The 14,307-nt window shown below is 34.7% G+C and overlaps 1 protein-coding gene across 1 annotated transcript in view; it reads right to left on the bottom strand.

Moving 5' to 3' along the window:
• The window catches only part of LOC105214658 (irregular chiasm C-roughest protein), a 66,680-nt gene extending 53,375 nt beyond the window's left edge, over positions 1 to 13,305 (bottom strand). Inside the window, exons 1-2 of the mRNA XM_011188208.3 lie at positions 13,055 to 13,305; positions 5,828 to 6,656 (exon numbers count right to left, since the gene is read on the bottom strand). The gene's annotated coding sequence lies outside the window, so the exon portion shown is untranslated. The remainder of the gene's footprint in view (positions 1 to 5,827; positions 6,657 to 13,054) is intronic.
• Positions 13,306 to 14,307: the final 1,002 nt, after the last annotated feature.

Here is a 14,307-nt window from a genome sequence, read left to right as displayed (position 1 = left end):
GCTTCAATTACAGTCCCCTTTGGGTTGTTTAGGCGTCACTTCAGCGCCACTCAGCCATAACTTTTGAATCCGCAGCGCAAAAAAATACATATATACACACGCATATATATTGAAAAACAAAAACAAAAACAAAAAGTAAATATAAATTTCTATTTGCATAGCAAAGGCTGAGAGCGGTGGCGCTGAGTGGCAAGTTAAATGAATAAGTTTGGAAAACTATTTACGCTTTACAAATCCCTCACCTTGGCACTTCCGTTTTAGCTTTTAATTTTGCAGCAGTTATAAATGCAACGCTGCCTAACAATTTTCACTTTAGCTTTTTCTACTATTTTATTTATGTTTACCGTTATAGTTTGCTGCTGGTCGTTGTTGTTGTTGTGAATGGCGCGCGAGTTGGCAAAATTTAATTTGTTCCGTTGCTTAACGCTAAACTACGGATAATGCGACTGCAAACTGTTATGCAACTGCAAAAACAACAAGGAGAACAACAACAACAACAACAGGCTTGAATGCAGAGGCAAGTGAGTCCTTCTGCCGGATGTTGATGTCGCCTTGCTTGCTTTTGTATGGGTGTATGTGTGTGTGTTTGCATTTTGCTGTTGCGCTTTTCTCTCTCTCCTCCCTCCCCTACCCCTCACTTCCCTTCCACTCACACCCACACCATAATTTACCATTGTTAACCCTTTCCAGTATACACACTCCCTTGAAACTTTCGTTGTCCCAATCAACACCAACTGCACACCCGCACACACCAGCTCTGCTGTTAGTTGTTTTTGTTGAATTTTTAATTTTCGAAAGTATTAAAAAGAGATTTTGGTGCGCTTTCGAAAAGTTGTTGGTTTTACTGCAAAGCTACTGCTGTTGCCGAAACACACGCTCGCTCTGTGCGCATTCATTCATGTATCTCGGTGTGTTTGACTCACGCGCTGTGTCTACACAATTTCCAAATGCCAGCAACAGGCGCTTTTGTTGAATTGGAAATTAGTGCATGGCTTTACCGTTCAGCTATACATCGTGCCAGCTCTCGAAGTTTGGAAAAAAGCTTTGCAGCAGCTTATTTCGAAGGGAAGCCAGTTGTTGTGTTGTTTCATTAAAGTGATAATGATTAGTATTAAAATGTGAATGGATAATGCCGAGATCTGGAGTTCATTTTGTTAGTTACGTAATCCTTTCATTTGTATTCTTTTTTTGGAAGTATTATACAATAGTAAGTGCAGCTAAAATCTTGAAATAAAGAATAAAACTCAATTGTATGCAAGTTCTTTGTAAAGTAGGGTTAGGTTTGTTAAATATAAGAAATATGTGACCAGTATGTCATATTGAAGTAATAGGTGCTAAGATTCAAAATTCCTTTCTACTATAAAGAAATAGTTTCGTCCATACTTTCAATACTATCCTGAATTCTTTCAGGTTTCAGACTCTTGGAACACTATTATGTTCTGAGTCACTTTAATCAAGTTTACCGTTATTTGTGAAGATTTCTTTATGCTCGCTTGGTATTAGTCTAATAATGGTGACAGCTGTCAAGCTGGACGAGTTGCCATTATAAAAGTTGTGCCGCAAGGAACCCTAAAACACTGATAAATATAAATCACTTTTCCAGTATTTTCAGTGAATTCGATTCAGTATGTTATAAGGGTCAAGGTTATTGTATAAACATATAGTTCCATGAGGTTTGATATTTTAAAGTGACTATTTTCTGGATGTTTTCGAAGTACTAACTATATAGTTTCTTATATGGCTTTAAGATCTAAAAGGAATTAAGGTCTGGTGTTTTTCAGATATTGGCAAAGCAGACTGATAACTTTGAAACCAAAATTTAACTAACTTCTCGAGAAAAAGTAGAAGAAAGATAGAGATATCATAAAGGATATATATTTTTCAATAAAGCGGCTCCTAGATTGATCACTTTGGAACCAAATTTTACCTAACTTCACGAGAAAAACTAGAAAAAAGATAGAGATATCATAAAAGATATTTATTTAAATAAAATGGGTTCCAAATGTTGCCCAGATTGATCACTTTGGATCCAGAATTTATCTATCTTCTCGAAAAAAAGTAGAAGAAAGATAGAGAAATGATAAAAGATATAAGTATATTTTTCCAAAAATGGGTTCCAAATGTTTTCCAGATTGATCAGAACCAAAATTTAACTCACTTCTAGTAAAAGTAGAACAGAGATAGAGATATCATAAAAGGTATATATTTAAAAAAAGGGTTCCAAATGTATTAAATTAAATTAAATGTGTTAAGAATATTAAATGATATGACTATACAGATCATTCTGGTATGTGGGAAACAATTGGTTGTGGAACAGAGACCTAGGATTCTGTGATACTTCTTCATAGTCATTTTAAACATGGGAACGTAACTAACAGTACCTTTAATACCTGACCACTGGATCCACTAGATTTGCTATAGCAAATATATTTGACATATTTCATTGTTCAGTTCACTAACTAAGCATGATAGTGAGGTAATAAAATCAACCCAATAATTTATGAAACTTAGTTTTGTCCCTTACAAATAGTGAAATACTGAAAAGTCTGATATTTTCTAAATATTTTCTATAAGATTTATGTAAATGATCCACTAATTTGTATTCTATTTGTCTATTTTTTCAGATCTCTCATAAGCTGAAAATATGAACTACGCTGGAATATAAAAAGTAAGTCTTTAGTACTATTACACATATGTATATTGACCATTATAGCCACATATGCTAGCAATCTTTACCACATATTAATGATTTTTTCTTTTACACTTTGTCCCACCATAAAACCCAACAAGCACACTTCGTGTTAGTTGGCATTTTTTTGCAACTCTTGTCGCCACGATAAGTGCATTTTTCGATACTTTCTTGTTGCACACGAATATATGGATTTTGTCATGTGCCGGCACACCACTAACTGCTGGTATTACCGCCACCGCCACCGCCAGCGCAAATGCTTTGAGTTGCCTGCCATAAAATAATAATAAACTAACCGAATTTACAGCGAAAAGTGGCAGCGCGGAAACGAAAAAAAATCGCAAAAAAACATATTTTTTTATAAAATTTAAGTTCGCTAAGTTCGTTATTTCTCGTTGCTTTTATGACCCAATCGCCAGTCGTCGTCGGTGCTGGTGTGGCATATGCCACTGGCAGGCAGTGGCAGGAAGCAAGTGGCGGACAGTTAAATCGGTTATGTTCAGTGCAAACTGCCGTGGCAAAGTGGGCGTGTGGCAGCAGCAACAGCAGAAAACTTAGTTTAACAAGTTTGATTCCGTTTTGCGCTTCATACTTTTCCACATACAAACTACTATTTGACCAAGTTCTAACTGGAAGTTCTGTAGTTTTACTATTTTACATTTACGTCAATATTTTCTTGCGACTTTTCTACTTTTCTCTCCACTAAGTCTGTAATAATTTCGAACGTTCGTTTCACTTTTTTTTGATTATTTCTTACGAGTGTATTTCTTTGCTCGTCTTTACTGTTCTGTTCTGTTCACTGCGTGCTGTTGGTCATTGGTCTGCCCTGTGAAGCGCAAGTGCTTGTGCAATTGCATTGAGTGTTTGTTGCCGTTGCTGTTGCTGCTGCAAGTCAAGTGTGCGCGCCAATGGTTAAGTGCGAGGTCCTGCTTGTCAATGTGTGTTTTAATTCAATTTTTTTGCACTTTTCCTGCCGGCAAAAGTTTTATTTATTTATTGGTTTACGTTGAAGCGGCGGAGGAAACGCAGATGAAATTATGCTAATATTGAAAAATTGTATTTATTTTTTATGGCGAATGGAGTGCAGTTACATTGATTTGTAATATTGTAAATTAAATTTCAGATATTACCGCAAAATATGCTTACTTGGAAACTTTCTTAGATTCGTTTGTGTGAAATCTTGGTTGCTTTTTGTGAAGCACCGGTGAAGGTTTAACATTTTAATTAAATTTTATTTTCACGGTATGTGTTTAAATCATAAAAAAATCGCATACCGGTTTATACCAGTTTTATTGTAGATTATACCTTTTTATACCAATTTATACCATTTTTATAACAGTTCATACAAATTTTATACCAGTTTATAGCAGATTATACCAGTTTATACCAGTTTATACCAGTTTTATGTGTTCAAAAACCAAATATTAGCCTAGTTTTAACCATTTGGCTGACTACAAAATAACTATTCCTGCCATCATTTGAAATTTGACTGCCTTTAATCTTCCGCTTTCTTATAAATCTAAATTTCAGAAGTTTTAGACACTCACATAAGCGCTAATTGCTATCTTATAATAATTTTCTCTCTCTAAAAAATATAATTTTTATAATTAAAAGATAAGTTCTCCAGTTATCCATTAAGAAAAATCACTAACCTCATTAACCCCTTACCAAGTCTTTAGCAGTTAATGAGTATTTGATTCTATCAGCCACTACTACCTTTCCGCTTTGTATGTATATTAACTTTAAACTTTTGGTATAATCAAAATATCCTGGTTTGCATATTAATTTTCACAAAAGTTAGTTAAAAGTAGCGAAGTAAAGATATGCCTTCAGTCAAGTGGAAAGTCGCGTACCAATACGATAGTTTGGCAGCTTAAGTGGCATGTGGCATGTGGCAAGCAAGAGTTTAGCCTAAAAATTAGCACCAGCGCGCGGTTAAAGAAGTTTCGTTGAACTCACATTAGTGAATTTTCAAAACGACGATATGACACTTTCGCACAAGTTTGGCGAGTCGAGTTCACGGCGAGTTCAAGTGGTGTATTGAGTGAGGTACACACAGCTGATATAAATAAATGTCACGTTTAATGCATGCGACAAAATGTAAAAAAGCGCACACGAATTTCGGTGAAGTCAATCTACATTAGGGAATTGTGGGCAACATGATGGCAGTTAGTTAGGTTAGAGGTCTTTGAACCTTTCTGGAAGTAAATTTGATTGTATATTTAAGGTTATGAAAGTTCGGCGAGATGTTATGTTGAATAATTTCATACATAATAAATTTCCAATGGATAATAATTAATAAATAATGTAATGATTACCGCATAATGTAATGATTACTGCAGAATGTAATGATTACCGCATAATTTTATGATTATTGCAGAATGCAATGATTACCGCATAATGTAATATTTACTGCTTAATGCCTTGGTTACCGCATTAGTTAATGATTACTTCATGTAATGATTACATTTAGTCCATTAACATTATTAATATGCTATATTATTTAACCCAACTACTCCATAACTGCTTTTTAATAAGTAGAGTGGTTTACATATTAATTTTCCAGTACATAATCATTACAACATAATGTAATTATCTCATTTTGTACAACAACATATAAAAAAACTCTATTATTTACACCGAATGTTCCTCAATTACTCTCAAACAATAAATACAGTAATATCTTACATAGTAATTTTCTAATATATAATCATTGCCACATAATGTAATGATTACAACGCAAAGTAATGATTACATCGCAAAGTAATGAATACATTATAAAGTAATGATTACATTTATCACTAAAAAGATATAAAATTGCATTATTCTTTAAGCCTACCATCCCATAACTACTCTTTAATAACCGGTGCCTCAGCGTATGCAACAATTTTGTCGGCTTTAAGCCACAGCAACGCTATTAACTGGTATTGGTGGCACTGGCACGTCTGCAAACGACGTCTAGGGCACAGCAGAACCACAAAGTCACCACACAAGAAAGAGGGAAAATTTGTAAAAAACGAGAAAAAATTGCTGGCGAACTTTCCTACGCCACAAAAATGCCGCAAAGCAGTAAAGTATGCTTAGCATGGGCAGCATGTAGATGCAAAAAAATAATTGTAAAATGTCTGTGGAACTTACCATAAAAATTTGCTACGCCTTTAATGAACGCGGGCCTCAATTGCGCTGAAACTCATATGCCTGTGTGTGTGCGTGTTGGCGTTCGTTCGTGTGTGGTACTTGCCACAGCAGACAAGTGACTGGCAGCGGCTCTGTATTACACTTATATTCTTTGCACTACTTTTTAGTTGTTTATACTGCTATTTGCTGCCGCATAAACGAATTTATTTATTTGTTTGATTGCATGGAAATTATTTGCATGCCTCGTATTGCGCTGCTTTACTTGTCACAGCACAGTACACATTCATGTACTATATACATAGAAGAATTCTTGCAAAATTCGTGTGTTTTTCGTTGTGACTGCAGTTCTTGCTGTTGTTTGTCATTCAATTGCCGCAAGTAACAATTTTTTTTTGGTTATTTTAATTTCTGCTTTATTTTACTGTATTTTATTATTCAATATTTTTTTTTGTTGTTTTTATTGCAATTTTTTAGTTTTTTTTCCACACTCGTTGTTTGTTCTTGCTTTTTGTGATTTTAGCTGATATGTTTGCCGCTGCTGCTGCTAAAAATGTCATATATTCTCGCTATTATTTGCATATATGTGTGCACGCGTTGTGGTTGTTGTTTTGTTTATTTTTACTGCCGCATTGCATGCAAACACGCATGGAATTGCTTATTTGTTTTAAATTCACAATTTTTTTTTTTTTGCATTTCTTTTTATACTTTTTGTTATGTCTGCCGCCTTTTTTCGCTGGTTTTTCATATCAATCATGCATTTTTCTTTATTTGCAATTTTTTTTCTCAAAATGCTTATCCTCTTTTATTTCATTGTATAGCAATGTGTGAGCTAAAAATAAAAATAATGAAAAATTTAATTATTTTTTGTTTTTTATTTTCGTTTTTTCTTAAATTCATGCATTTGCATGTGTGTTATCGCAAAATTATGCATATTGTAATAACTGAAATTACCGTTAACTTACGGCACTACAATTAGTAGGCTTAAATTTAAATGATTTTTAATATAATTTATGCAAATTGTGCAATTTCTTCGTAAATTGTTCGGTGAAGCCGTCACAAAAGAATGTTTTCATGTTTTCAATAAGGAAGTCTCATAAAAGTGGGTCCTAAAATATAACGGGTTCATGTTTTGAACACGAATTTCACAAAATCATCTACGGATTGTGTGAAGATGGCCTGACTTTAGTTTCTTCAGAGCAGCGCTTAGCTTAGTTTTCCCAGAGTAGATAGATGAGTTTTATGAACACGAAAATATGATAGAGAGTCTATATATCCTAAGGAAGTGGAAGTGGTTAAGTGGAGACTTTTATTTGATCTTTCATTGTCCACTTTAAGCCGATTCTTTACAGATCGTTAAAGCCTGTGGTCATTCCCGACCTCTCATAACCACAGCGTGGATTGTTTCACGATCAGACAACCCTCGATGAATGTATGTTCTCTAAATTAACACTAAAATATTTTTAATGCTTTAATATATAGCAGACTAAGTATGATATCCATTTTGGGATTAAGCTATAGGACTTATCCTATCCTAATAACTGGTTGAGAACACTCTAAACTTGAAGTCTTAATACTGCAGACCCAAAATTTAGATTTAGACTCAAATTTAAACTCCATATTTTCCAAAATATTAACACTAAAAGTAGAACAGAGGTGATTTTTTGTAAGAACACTCAGATCTTTGGGTTTTATGAAGTATTCTGGAAACAGTATTATCTAATTTTAGATACAGTGGAACTTCTCTAACTAGAATCACCATAATCCACAAAAAAACTTCGAGTTAGAGAGACCTCCGAGTTACACAAGGTAATTTGTATGAATTTTGACTTCTATTGCCAATTCAATAGTTGGAGTTATGAGAACTTCGAGTTATAGCAGTTCGATCTATGGAAGTTCAACAGCAGTTTCATTATAGATATGGAAAAGAACCTTACAAAGAGAATTACTGGAAATCTTCATTCTTAATATTCTCTTCAGTGTTAAATTTCGATGATATGTTTCAGCAAGCACACTCTCCGGAACTTAATCCTATATATAGGATCTTTAAGCACCATTGTTACAAAAACACATAACTATAGTGAAAATAGATATTTAATTTCTTTAAAGGTTTCTTATTTAAAGATATTTAAATATTCGATTCCTCAAAAAAAAGAAAAAAAATTGCCTTGACCTCTTTCACAACACTTTTCACCAACGTCCAAAAAATTTGCACTTTAACTGCACGGTCTCTTGGTGTACGAAATTTAATTTTGTGCTAGCACGAAAATCAAGTGAAAGAGCAAAGGAAGAACGCGCGAAAGACAACAAACAACAAAAAAGGAAAAGGTACAGAAAACAGCCAGAATGTGGCTTCAAACGAGTTTTTGTGGTCTGTATGCAGTGGTAAGCTATTGTTTGTGCGCTTGCAATGGAGCAAAACTGCACAACAACATAAATAACAACAATAAGTGAATGTGTATCGAGCGAAGAACGCGCTTAAGCTACAAGCCAATTGCAACACAGACAGCGGCATCCATATCCATTGGACGATTGGAAGCTGTGTGCAACAGACCACGAAACTGGTTTTTCCGCAGAACCATTGCTTGCGCAGCACGAAGAGGAAGAAAGTAAGCAAAGTGATAATTCTTGATGTTGGTTGAATGAGTGGAGCAAGGGAAAGTAACGTGGTGAAGGAGTGCAAAGTGATGGAATTGAAAAACAGAATCGTTAGGCTTGACTATGCAGACACACATACACACTCACGGAATTATACGAAAATACACACACACACGCGTTCACACAAAGACGCGTCCAAACAAAGCTCGGCTGTCACTGCGGTGCGCTTCTACGCCTTTTTGCTTTGCGCGCTTTTTGTTGCTGTTGTTGTTTAGTTGCGCTTGTTAAGCAGCTAACGTAGTTAGGCTTGGTGCCTTTTATTTCATTTCATCTGCGTTTTAAGCGTACACATTTCATTGCCGCTCAAGCACAAACACCCACAACAACAAACACTACACATACATACAGTTCCTTGCAATTGCACTAAACGCTTATGTTTTTGTTGTTATTATTGTTATTGTTCACTGCTCCACATTTTTGTTTATTTATTAAATTTTTTAGTATTTTTTTATTTTTATTTCCTTGTATTTATTGTTGTTGCTATTGGAGTTCGCGCGAATTCCTTGCCTTTTTCCTGCTTTGCGACCGGTTTGACAAGGAAGCTTGCTCAGGCTGTGGCATGTTGTTGTTGTCGCGTCCTAAACAAATATACTCACATACTCTGGCAGTTATGCTTGGTAAGCCAGCCAGCTCACCAGCCAGTTAGTCAACCAGTCAGCCGACTAAGTGAGTTCACTGGCTGGCAGGCAGCAGTAAGTCTCGGCAACGCTTCCTCCGATTTATGTTTGTTTTGGGACTTATGATTGCCAATTTGTTTTCTTTTTATTGCGATTTTAAATGTTTTCAGTTGTTTTTGGTTTATTTTGTGGTTGTATGTTTTCTTATATTCTTTATATGTTTCTTCGTTTTCTTTTGTTATTTCATTTGTGTTGTTTTGGCGTAGATTTTAACGCTGTTTGGCGTTTCCTTAATCGTCTCCGTATACTTTTGAAGGAATTTTATATTAATTTATATATAATTATGACTAAATAGAGGACTTATATCAATTTCGCGGCTTTAATTTTTAAGTTGTGTGAATACTTTTGAACCATAATGTACTTTATAAGTTATTGAACGAAATATTTTTTTTTAATTTTTCTTATGAAAAATAAATTTATTTTTAATTATCATTAATCAGCTCAGTATTCCCCTGTTGGTCTCGAAAAGTAGCAGTGTACGAGTGTACTGACCTCTTCGATTCGATTTTTCCACTTTGCTAAAACAGGTTCTCACCTAGCATGCAACATTGCTCAGTACTTTTACTTGCACTGAAGAAAGATAAATATTTCAGAGATGCTGCGAGTAACTACCAGACCGCTTTAAATAACTGAGCGATACAGTAGAATAAATAGAAGTTTATTATTATGAAAATTCTTTAGCTATAGTTTCAGCTTAAGACATAGTAGTAGTGATAACTCTACGAAATTATCATTGATAAGTGACTAAGCATGTATAAATTCTACTTAGAGAGCTAAATACTAGCGCTGGGTGTTTGAAATCTAGCTTTCTTCAACATTTCTTCTCAAAATTAGTCTTAATTAGGCAAAATTGATTATAATGCCGAGCACAATTGACATTGTAGCAGACAATTGAACTTGTGAAACAGTAAAGGAAGCGCGCTGTAAATAAGTGTTATTGTTTTCAAGATGATATGACTCTTTCTATGAGTCTCTATTAGTCTCTAGCACACTTCGAGTCTTTGAATATCGAAACAATAAAGCTTTTTTACTTTTAATCTTCAAAAATCGTTAATAAATCGACTTTGAAGCAATCTATTGAACTTGTGAAACACTCAAAGAAGTTCTCTCTCGACTATTTTTGTTGTTTTTTAATTATCATAATTAATTTTAATTAAAGAATCGAATCACTATTTATTTTTTCATCATTGGAGAGACTGATACGCTTGCTTTCACCGAGAGATTGCTGTCTTTTCACGAAGAAAAGATCTGTCAGAGCAGATTATTTATGAATATTTGGTATATTCTCAAGAAGTTTTTAGGCTTAGGTACTATGAAAAACTATAGTCCAAACAAAAATATAAACATATTATAAACTTAAAGCTTTAACATAAGTAACCACATTGCCTACAGTAAGGCGCTTGACAGCACGCACATCCCCCTTTTTTTAGACTGCTAACAACACTGTGTTTCATTTGCCTTGTTGTGCCAAGCTGCAAATTCACCACTTTAGTGGCAGATTCAGCTGTTGAGCATTCAACCAAAGCTTGTTGGCTACTAGAAAAGGCACGCACACACGTACATACATGCACATGACTTACTCATTATATGCATTTACGTGTGAGTGCTTATGTTGTGTGCTGGAATTTCTAATGTGCTACAAACACACACTCTCCCACAAGCATGTGTATTTAGCATGAGCGACCAGTCGAGGTTAATAGCAAAACAGCAGCAATGTTCATGATTAGCATGCGATGAAAAGCGATGACGAGTAACATTGCATGCAATTTGCGGTATGTAACGCCAACTGAGGGCAGCAAATACCGACACACCAACATGTATATATAATGTATAAGTGAAATGGCGGGTTTAGTTGTATTGCGCTAAGTATGATTTTGGGTTTAATCGTTTGGAGGTGGAAATATGATTTTTTTGGACGCAAAAATTTGGTGCGGTAGGTTTTGATTGAAAAGCTTGTATTGCGTTTAAGGTTAATATTTTTATGAAAACTGACTTGTTTCGGGATTTTTTAGAAGATTTCAAAATTTTTACAATTATTTTTCAAAAAATTTCATAATCGAGTTTGGTAGCATTGTTTCTTTGTTATTGTGTATCTGTTTGTAGGCAAATTGCTTATTATAATATTATTATTGATCCTTTCAAGAAATTTTATTTTTATTTTTATTCTGAGTTTTGAGTTTTATTTTTAGCATTTTTCATGCTTTTTCTTTAAATATTTTTCTTAATAGTTATTAGGAAATGGTTGATGGAGTTAGTGTTTCATATATACCAAATATTTATTCGCATTAATATTTTAGTTTTTTGCACTTATTATACCGTTATAAATTTTTGGATATATATTTTTTTTTAGAAAATAATTGATTTATTAAATATTTTTTCATATTTAAGTTTTTATTGGAATATAATATATTTTAGTTCATATTTTGTTAAATTTTTTGGTAGGCAATTTATTAAATTTTTTTTTTTCAAATTAAAAGAAAATACAAAAACATAGTTTTTTGATTAAAAATCAATATTTTTTATCCGTTTTTTTTTAATTTAGTTATTAAATTTTTTTTTCAAATTTATTATTATCCGGTTTTTTTTATTATTAAATTAAATATATTTATAATGCCTTAATAAATTTTAATATATTTTTCATTAATTTTTTTAAGCTATTTTGGAATATTTTCCATTATTTTTATTTTAAAATAAAATTTATTAAATATTTTTTAAATTATTTTATAATTTTTCCACAACATTTTATCGTCACTTTCAACATATTTCAATTTCATTGAACTCAAAGTATATTTTTACGAAAACTTCACACTTGCTACATGCCACAAAATACATTTTAAAGTTTTTGTTTTAAAGTTCACTACCTCAAACACACACACACACACATAAACTTTAGTGCTTGCCACTCACGCGCGCTAATATTTCAGCGCGCCACCAACACGCCATAGGTTTTCATTTTATGCCTTTAGGTCAAGCGTTGGGTCAACAACACAACAAAAATAGCTAACTACCAACAACAAACAAACAAGTAAACTCTTCAGTAACAACAAGAACAAGAACAACAACAACAACACTAGTAACACCAACAATAATAACACTAGCAATTTGAGCGTGAATTCAAGTGCGTAATACGCACTAAAGTCCATTGTATAGCGTTAGCAGCCAGTGCAAATACACGTTTGTTAGCATGCCTTAAGGCGTTCGAGAGCGCTAACCGTGTACGAAGGTGGTAGCGTAGCGTAGCAACGGCAGGCGGGCGGGTGTATGTGAGGCAAGTGGACGCGCGCGTCCGTTACCGACAGCCGAACTAATTGTGGCAAATCGATTCTTAGCTGCTGCCCTGAACGCGCTAACGCTATGCGCAGTTAAAGAAGAAGAAGCAGTAGTAGCAACATAAATAAGGCTGCATGTTGCACTTGCGGTAAATTAGACTAGAAGGTAGAGCGTTCAGTTGAAGTTAGTGAAGGAAAGTTCAACTTTTTCGAGTTTTATTGGCAAATTTTTTTTTTATTGTTTTTGTGTTGTTACACTACTTTTAAGAGTTTTATGAGTATAAAGGGTGCCTGTCGTTTTTAGCATTTCACTAGCACGCACTTTTGTTTTTCATTTATTTTTTTTTTCTTCCTTATTTGTATTTACTACACATAACTGTTTTATTGCTGATTTCACTCCAACATCAATTTTTTTGCCGTGTTGCACGAACGAAATTGTACACATACTCATACATATATTACGGACACTTAAAGGCTTGTGGCAGTAGTTATGAGTTGCTTTATATATATGTATGAGTGTATGTTTGTGTTTATGCCATAACTAGAGACTTAAACTCAGAGACTTATTTGTTCAATCTTGAGTTCACTTAAACAATAATATATTTAATTCAGATCTTTCCATTTACCTCACTATCAATGCAACTAAACACAGCGGTTTCTTGTATACAAGTATATATATGTATTTTCCGATTTGAAATTCTAACAAGAAAATCTTTTCACACACACTCGCGCGCGCGCCACACTGTCATCATCATCAGCTAAAACGAACGAACTGTTTTCAAACACGGAGGAACACGTACTAAAACTTGATTTCCACCGAATCCATTGCTCGGCTGCTGCTAAAAAGAGCTACGTGTGCTGGCATATGCCGTCGCCGCCGCTGCTGCTGCATTTGTGAGTGGAGCGCGAGTGGAGCTGCGCATTGTGTTGGCGGTGGCGATGGCACGCGGCCATCCAGTGTACGGCATCAGACGCTGTTAATCCATTGGAATGCTGTTTTGGGTGGTGTTGTTGTTGTTGCTGTAGCAATTATATGGAGTGCACACGCCACAATGACACACGCACACACACATACATAGAACACTGTTAGAATGTTGACTGTTAAAACGGCCCCAAAATGTAAATGGTTAACAGCATAGCAGCGTGGAATGCTGAAGACAAAGCGCTGTTAAGTTAACTGTGTGCTGTTAACTGCTGTTGAGTCAAACAGACTGCTGTTAGCTGCCATAGAGTATGTTAAAACAACGCTGTTAAAATAAGAATACTGTTAACATAAAAATTCTATTACAGCAACACCACTGTTATCACAACTCACTCTTACAGCCACTAATGCTTACTTCTCCACTTCACTGTTATTAACACTCCACTGTTATGTATGTATTTTATTTATCTCTGCTCTTATTCTATTTTTACTACTGCTTAAACCACATATGGCACGTTACCTTCGCTTCCTCTTTGGCTGCTGACACGTTTCATTGTTTCCACCACCTCCGCTGCTTCCGTTTGTGTTTGTTGTTGTTTTTATTTCACTTCAACATTACAATAGCTATGTTCTGCTATCGCTTGCATTCTTACATAAATTGTCCGGCCTACACACACGCACACACAGCAGCAGTAGCAGCACACATACCTCATACTCATTCACATCCATAGCAGCAATCACTCAGCGCTACAAGTCGCTGCTGCTGCTGCTGCTGCTAGGGGGTGAGTAACAGCCGTATTCAGGTCGTATTGCATGCCTTTGTTTAGGTTTAGTCGCAGCAGTTATGTGCATTGGCGTTGCAGACATGCCACCTAAATACTGTGTTGTTGCACATTGTTACGTCTCCAAATACATATAAATATTTGATGGCAAACAGCAAGCGGAAAAGCCTCACAA

Source organism: Zeugodacus cucurbitae, chromosome 5, assembly GCF_028554725.1.
Source record: "Zeugodacus cucurbitae isolate PBARC_wt_2022May chromosome 5, idZeuCucr1.2, whole genome shotgun sequence".
Classification (NCBI taxonomy): Eukaryota; Metazoa; Arthropoda; class Insecta; order Diptera; family Tephritidae; genus Zeugodacus; species Zeugodacus cucurbitae.
Note: the sequence above shows the minus strand (reverse complement) of the source record. Positions and strands in the feature narration are given on the sequence as shown.